Here is a 7,312-nt window from a genome sequence, read left to right on the forward strand (position 1 = left end):
CTGTCAAGTCCAGGGTAATACTCCACTGCCAGTTTATCTTTTTTGCTTGCTAAACTCCCTTCCAACCTTGAGGGCTCCCAGAGCCCAATATTGAGCTTGAGCTGAGATGTCTACACTGCAAATTTACCACCCCATGGCCCTAGCCTGGGAGCCTGCACTGGCACAGGAAAGCCATGAGTGTTTCATTGCAGTATGGACATAGCCCCAACCCACTCAGCTTTGGAACCCATGTCCCCTGCCTAGCAAGTGCTATTGAACTGAGGATGAGTCCCTCAATCAGGGTCTGCCAAGCACAGTTGTGCTGCCCTTGGTTCACACAACAAGGATAACAACCCTTTATTTCTCCTGCCCCTATAACATGGAGACTGGGAATCCAACACCAGCCACCAGTGATCATTTTGGCAAGCAACCCAACCTATTTCCAACATACTGTAAAATCCACATGCAGACTCATACACGAAACCTTGCAAGAAAATCTTCCTGAGGGGGTCTGAAGCACCTGCTGCTGGAGGGAAGGAGGGAGCTGTGGGTTGGGATTGAGGAGCAGCGTGAGGAGGGGGGGCCTGTGGGTTGGGATTGAGGGGCACTGGGAATAGGAGGGGGCTGTGGGTTGGGACAGAGGAGAAGGGTGAAGAGGAGCAGGCTCTGGTTGGGAGTGAGGAGCAGTGAGCATAGGAGGGACTGAGGGTTGGGACTGAGGGGCACTGGGAAAAGAGGGGACATGGGTTTAGGCTGAAGAGCATCTTCATTTGGGGATCCAGCAGGACAGGGGAAGGCAGCAGGTGATTCTAATTCCTTAGGGATAGTGTGTGTGTGTGTGTGTGTGTGTGTGTGTGTGTGTGTGTGTGTGTGTGTGTGTGTGTGTGTGTGTGTGTGTGTGTGTGTGTGTGTGTGTGTGTGTGTGTGTGTGTGTGCAAGGGAGGAACATGCTCTATGCCCAGAGGCCTTTATTCCTCCAGGCTGCAAGGACAGAGGGGCTGTCAGGAAGTTGCCCCTTCAAACCCACACACAAAAAGGCCCTTCTGAGGAAAGAGAAAATCCTGAAGAGAAAAAGTAACATCAAAGAGGACATGGGAAAGACAGTGTAAGATCTTGGGGAGTAGTTTATCACCTGACCAGGGACTTGAACCCTGGACCTTCAGATTAAAAGTCTGATGCTCTACCAACTGAAAGCAGCAAAGAGTCCTGTGGCACCTTATAAACTAACAGATGTTTTGAAGTATGAGCTTTCATGGGTGAATACCCACTTCAGCTAGCCAGGCTCATGAAGAAAAAGAGCAAGTTGGTGCAGAGGAGAAACTAGTAAAGAAAACAAGAGCGGGAAACAATATGGGAAACCTGCTGCTCTCTCTGGCCCGGTCAACACTGTGAGTTTATATCGAATTTAGCAGCGTTAAAGGGCATTAACCCTGCACCCGTCCACACAACGAAGCCCTTTATATCGATATAAAGGGCTCTTAATACCAATATCTGTACTCCTCCCCGATGAGGGGAGTAGCGCTGAAATCGGTATTGCCATGTCGGATTAGGGTTAGTGTGGCCGCAATTCGATGGTATTGGCCTCCAGGCGCCATCCCACAGTGCACCATTGTGACTACTCTGGACAGCAATCTGAACTCGGATGCACTGTAAAATCGGAATAATCCCATAGTGTAGACATACCCCGTGATTAACAACTTTGGTGGCTAATTGAAAGGCTGATGGTTCAAACCCAAGTGAAGATGGAGGTGGTTTTTTTTAGTCATGAGGGTTTTTTTTAGTGATGAGAATCCAGTACATTTTAACAGGCAGAAAAATCTCTTCAACGCTGGTCTAACCTCATTAGGCAAGCATAAGTGACACTTTTGCCAGATGCATTGGTGGTATAGTGGTGAGCATAGCTACCTTCCAAGCTAGTTGACCTGGGTTCAATTCCCAGCTAATGCAATGATGTGATGCTTTCTCTGCTGGGAAGTGATTTAATTTCAGTCACATTGTATCAGTTTATCAATGGAATGAGAGAATCCATGTGCTGCAGGTCATTCAACACACAATGGAGGAAGAAAGGGGCAGGACTATACAATGAGCTGTTGGAGTTATCCTGATATTACAATGTTTGGTTTATTTTTTAAAAAACTTCCTTTACTTCCATCTCCCTTTTAGACTCAGAGGCTTTAAGGTTAGAAGGGACCAGTGTGATCATCTAGTCCGACCTGCTGCACCTTGCAGGCCAAAAGACCCCACCCACCCACACCTGTAATAGACCCAGGAGGGGAGGCAGCTCTGTGCTCTGCCCCTCCCCCAGGCAGCACATGGAGGCCCTCTGCTCCCCTCCCCCCATGGGTGTGCAGAGATGTGCCAGCAGCACTGAGATGGCTCCCTGCCCACTTTGCCTCCGTCCCTCTGTGCCACTCTCAGAAATGGACGTCATGTCCCAGCATCCCCTGGGGTGGGCGGAGTGTCTCCATTCACTGCCCCTGCCCTGAGTACCAACTCGGCAGCTCCCATTGGCCAGGAACTGCAGCCAATGGGAGCTCTGGGGGCAGCGCCTGCAGGCAGCGGCGCACGGAGACTCCCTGGCCCCGCCCACCTAGGAGCTGCTGACGCAGGGTTGTGTGTACGGGTCAATTTGGGAGCTGCAGTGCCTGGGATAAGTGCCACCCCTCCTGCACCACAACCCCCTCCCCCAGTGCAGAGCCCGCACCCCGCACCCAAATTTCCTCCCAGAGCTTTGCTTGTCTTCCTTTCACCCAGAACCATCGTCCTTCTCCTGGGCTGCAAGTAGCCATCCCTGGGAAGCCAAGAGGCAGGCACAGGATTCTACCTCCCAGCAGCCAACCGCACCTCCCCAGGCTTTGCAGAACGAATGGTGGCGCTCTACTAACCCCACTTAGCCGCACTGAGGCGCTGAGCTTCTGCCCTGCCTTCCTCAGCTCGACTTTCCTCTTTTGCCCCATTCCCGCCTCACTTCCTCCTTTGGCAAGTCACACAAAGGAAGCCAGCAGCAAGAGCCGGCCGCCATAGGCCAACCTCCAAGGGCAGAGGAGACCAAGCCACAAGGCTTCAAAAGGTGACAGGCCAAGATCCTCTAGCTTTCCCCTGCTGATGCTCAGGCTTTTTCTCAGCTCATTTCACCACCCTCTGTCCTGCAGGGGTTGAGTTTATCGCAGGTGTTACCCAAAATTGGGCCAACTAGTAAGTGTAAGGAGGACAAATGACCCACCAGAGTTTGGCAGAAAGCAGCACATTTGTTATACTGACAGCTAAGCTCAAAATAAGCGGGGGCAGGGGGTGTCACACTCGCACTCCCAGGACAGGCACAGCACTGGAGATGTTAGGATTCTGCAAGGTAAGTGTCCCACAGCGCAGCTATGGACGGTGCGATGAAGGTAAGTCTTCCTGAGGCACAGTGAAATGCAACGCTGTGAACCACTGGCCAGGCGGTCCGGGAGAAGGGCATTCACTGGAGGTACAAGCTTGTGAGTGCTCTCCTGAGCACAGGGTCCCTTCCCCTTTTAAGGGCCTGCACCTCATGGCCTGCGACCAGAGATGACTTGGTTGCATCTGGTTGGTCACACTCCACCTTGGGCAGTGTCCCTGCTCTGGGTGTGTGATCGCTGCCTAATTAGAGTCCCAGACACCTTGTCTACCTGGGAGCTCTTCTGCTCTTCAACCAGCCCATTCATCCCACAAGCATTCCAGGGGGGGAACGGGAGGGGAAAAGCCACTTCACAGGCATTCAGAGAGGGAGCGGAGACAAAAGTGGGAGCAGGGGAAGTATAACAGACCTTTAGAGCAAAGAAATCACTGCTGCTCCTACAACAGCAGGGACAGGCCAGTAGGAGCTGGGAAAGTTAAACCATCATGTTTCTGCCTGATTTCAAACTAGGGACCTTTTGCATGTTAGGCAAACATGATAACCACTACACTACAGAAACTCTATCACAGGGCTCTGCCCCTCTCTTCATAAGAACATAAGAATGGCCATACTGGGTCAGACCAAAGGTCCATCCAACCCCGCATTCTATCTGCCAACAGTGGCCAATGCCAGGTGCCCCAGAGGGACCGAACCTAACAGGTAATGACCAAATGATCTCTCTCCTGCCATCCATCTCCACCCTCTGACAAACAGAGGCTAGGGACACCATTCCTTACCCAGCCTAGCTAATAGCCATTCATGGACTTAATCTCCATTAATTTATCTGCAAAAAGAACAGGAGTACTTGTGGCACCTTAGAGACTAACAAATTTATTTGAGCATAAGCTTTCGTGGGCTAAAACCCACTTCATCGGATGCATGCAGTGGAAAATACAGCAGGAAGATATATATATATATATATATATATATATATATATATACACACACAGAGAACACGAAAAAATGGGTGTTGCCATACACACTATAATGAGAGTGGGCAGTTAAGGTGAGCTATTATCAGCAGGAGAAAAAAACCTTTTGTAGTGATAATCGGGACGGCCATTTCCAACAGTTGACAGGAAGGTGTGAGTAACAGTAGGGGGACAAATAAACACGGAGAAATAGTTTGACTTTGTGTAATGACCCATCCACTCCCAGTCTTTATTCAGGCCTAATTTCATGGTGTCCAGTTTGCAAATTAATTCCAATTCAGCATCTCTCGTGGAGTCTGTTATTGAAGGTTTTTGTTGTAATATTGCGAATTTAGGTCTGTTATCAAGTGACCAGGAGATTGAAGTGTTCTCCAACTGGTTTTGAATGTTATAATTCTTGATGTCTGATTTGTGTCCATTTATTCTTTTATGTAGAGACTGTCTGGTTTGGCCAATGTACATGGCAGAGGGGCATTGCTGGCACATGATGGCATATATCACATTGGTAGATGTGCAGGTGAACGAGCCTCTGATAGTGTGGCTGATGTGATTAGGTCCTATGATGGTGTCCCCTGAATAGATATGTGGACAGAGTTGGCAACGGGCTTTGTTGCAAGGATAGGTTCCTGGGTTAGTGTTTTTGTTGTGTGGTTGCTGGTAAGTATTTGCTTCAGGTTGTGGGGTTGTCTGTAAGCAAGGACTGGCCTGTCTCCCAAGATCTGGGAGAGTGAGGGATTGTCCTTCAGGATAGGTAGTAGATCCTTGATGATGCGCTGGAGAGGTTTTAGTTGGGTGCTGAAGGTGACGGCTAGTGGGGTTCTGTTACTTTCTTTGTTGGTCCTGTCCTGTAGTAGGTGACTTCTGGGTACTCTTCTGGCTCTGTCAATCTGTTTCTTCACTTCAGCAGGTGGGTATTGTAGTTAAGAACACTTGATAGAGATCTTGTAGGTGTTTGTCTCTGTTTGAGGGGTTGGAGTAAATGCGGTTGTATCTTAGAGCTTGGCTGTAGACAATGGATCGTGTGGAGTGGTCTGGATGGAAGCTGGAGGCATGTAGGTAAGTATAGCGGTCAGTAGGTTTCCAGTATAGGGTGGTGTTTATGTGACCATCGCTTACTAGCACTGTAGTGTCCAGGAAGTGGATCTCTGGTGTGGACTGGTCCAGGCTGAGGTTGATGGTGGGATGGAAATTGTTGAAATCATGGTGGAATTTCTCAAGGGCTTCTTTTCCATGGGTCCAGATGATGAAGATGTCATCAGTGTAGGGCAAGTAGAGTAGGGGCGTTAGGGGACGAGAGCTGAGGAAGCATTGTTCTAAGTCAGCCATAAAAACGTTGGCATACTGTGGGGCCATGTAAGTACCCATAGCAGTGCCGCTGACTTGAAGGTATACATTGTCCCCAAATGTGAAATAGTTATGGGTGAGGACAAAGTCACAAAGTTCAGCCACCAAGTTTGCCATGACATTACTGGGGATACTGTTCCTGACGGCTTGTAGTCCATCTTTGTGTGGAATGTTGGTGTAGAGGGCTTCTCCCTCCATAGGGGCCAGGATGGTGTTTTCTGGAAGATCACCAATGGATTGTAGTTTCCTCAGGAAGTCAGTGGTGTCTCAAAGATAGCTGGGAGTGCTGGTAGAGTAGGGCCTGAGGAGGGAGTGTACATAGCCAAACAATCCTGCTGTCAGGGTGCCAATGCCTGAGATGATGGGGCATCCAGGATTTCCAGGTTTATGGATTTTGGGTAGCAGATAGAATAACCCTGGTTGAGGTTCTAGGGTGTGTCTGTGCAGATTTGTTCCTGTGCTTTTTCAGGAGTTTCTTGAGCAGATGGTGTCATTTCTTTTGGTAACTCTCAGTGGGATCAGAGGGTAATGGCTTGTAGAATGTGGTGTTTGAGAGATGCCTAGGAACCTCTCACTCATATTCCGACCTATTCATGATGACGACAGCACCTCCTTTGTCAGCCTTTTTTATTATGATGTCAGAGCTGTTTCTCAAATACATTTGTTAGTCTGTTAGGTGCCACAAGTACTCCTCATTCTTTTTGCTGATGTAACCCCTCTGCCAGGCTGAAACAATTGCAGCAAGGGCCAGGTTCAATACCTAGGGGTCCCTTCCCCACAACTTAATGCAGACCAGCTCGAGCCCCCACCCAGTGACCTGGGAAAATCTTACACACACCCCTGGGCACCTCAAGGAGGCAATACTTCCCCTCTCACAAGCACACACTCTTGGTGTAGCAGAAAAGGTTTAATTACATAAGATAAACAACAACAAGCATGAAATTTGGAAAATACCTCAACTGGAGTTCATAGGTCAAACCGTGAGCAAAGACCCACCCCAGCAACTTGGGCCGTGTCCTTCTCTCTGGGCCCTTGAGTCCAGCAACCCCCCTAAATCACCCACAGTCCCAAAAATCCCACAATTCAAAAGTCTCTGTCCCGGGTCAGGCAGCCCAGAGTTCAAGAGTCTCTTTGCAGAGGTCCCCCTCCCCAGCCTAGGTAGAAAGGGGCACCTTACGTGGTTCGGGGCCAACTGCCCTGCCTCTTCGTGGGGTTCTGCTTCCACTAGTCGTCCCCGCAAACAGCTCGGCTCCGCTTACTCTGTGGGCTGCTCCACTCTGCCAGCTGCTCTGGTCCACCAGCTGTCCTGTGATCCGCTCCAGCCGTCCTCACAAGCTGCTCAGCTCCACTCACCCAGTGGCTGCACAAACTGCTCCACTCTGCTCTGCCAGTATTGCTTCAGGCTCCCCCACTCATCAGCACAGTGCTCTCAGCTCAGCAAGTCCAGCTCTTCAGTGATTTCAGCTCCACTCATTAACACAGTGCTCTCAGCTCAGCAAGTCCAGCTCTTCAGTGATTTCAGCTCATAGTAGGGGAGCTCTAGTAAATTCAGCTCAGTAACCTGCATCTAGATTCTTAAGGGAATCAAAAGTTAACTCTGACATTCCACAGTGGAGAGAAGCATAGGTGGAACTGGTGC

At 49.7% G+C, this 7,312-nt stretch overlaps 1 non-coding gene across 1 annotated transcript; it reads left to right on the top strand.

Moving 5' to 3' along the window:
* The first annotated feature begins 1,853 nt into the window (after positions 1-1,853).
* TRNAG-UCC lies at positions 1,854-1,926 on the top strand. The gene has a single exon. It is a non-coding gene; the product is annotated as a tRNA-Gly (tRNA).
* The last annotated feature ends 5,386 nt before the right edge of the window (positions 1,927-7,312 follow it).

This window comes from Mauremys reevesii, linkage group 12 (assembly GCF_016161935.1).
Source record: "Mauremys reevesii isolate NIE-2019 linkage group 12, ASM1616193v1, whole genome shotgun sequence".
Taxonomy (NCBI): domain Eukaryota; kingdom Metazoa; phylum Chordata; order Testudines; family Geoemydidae; genus Mauremys; species Mauremys reevesii.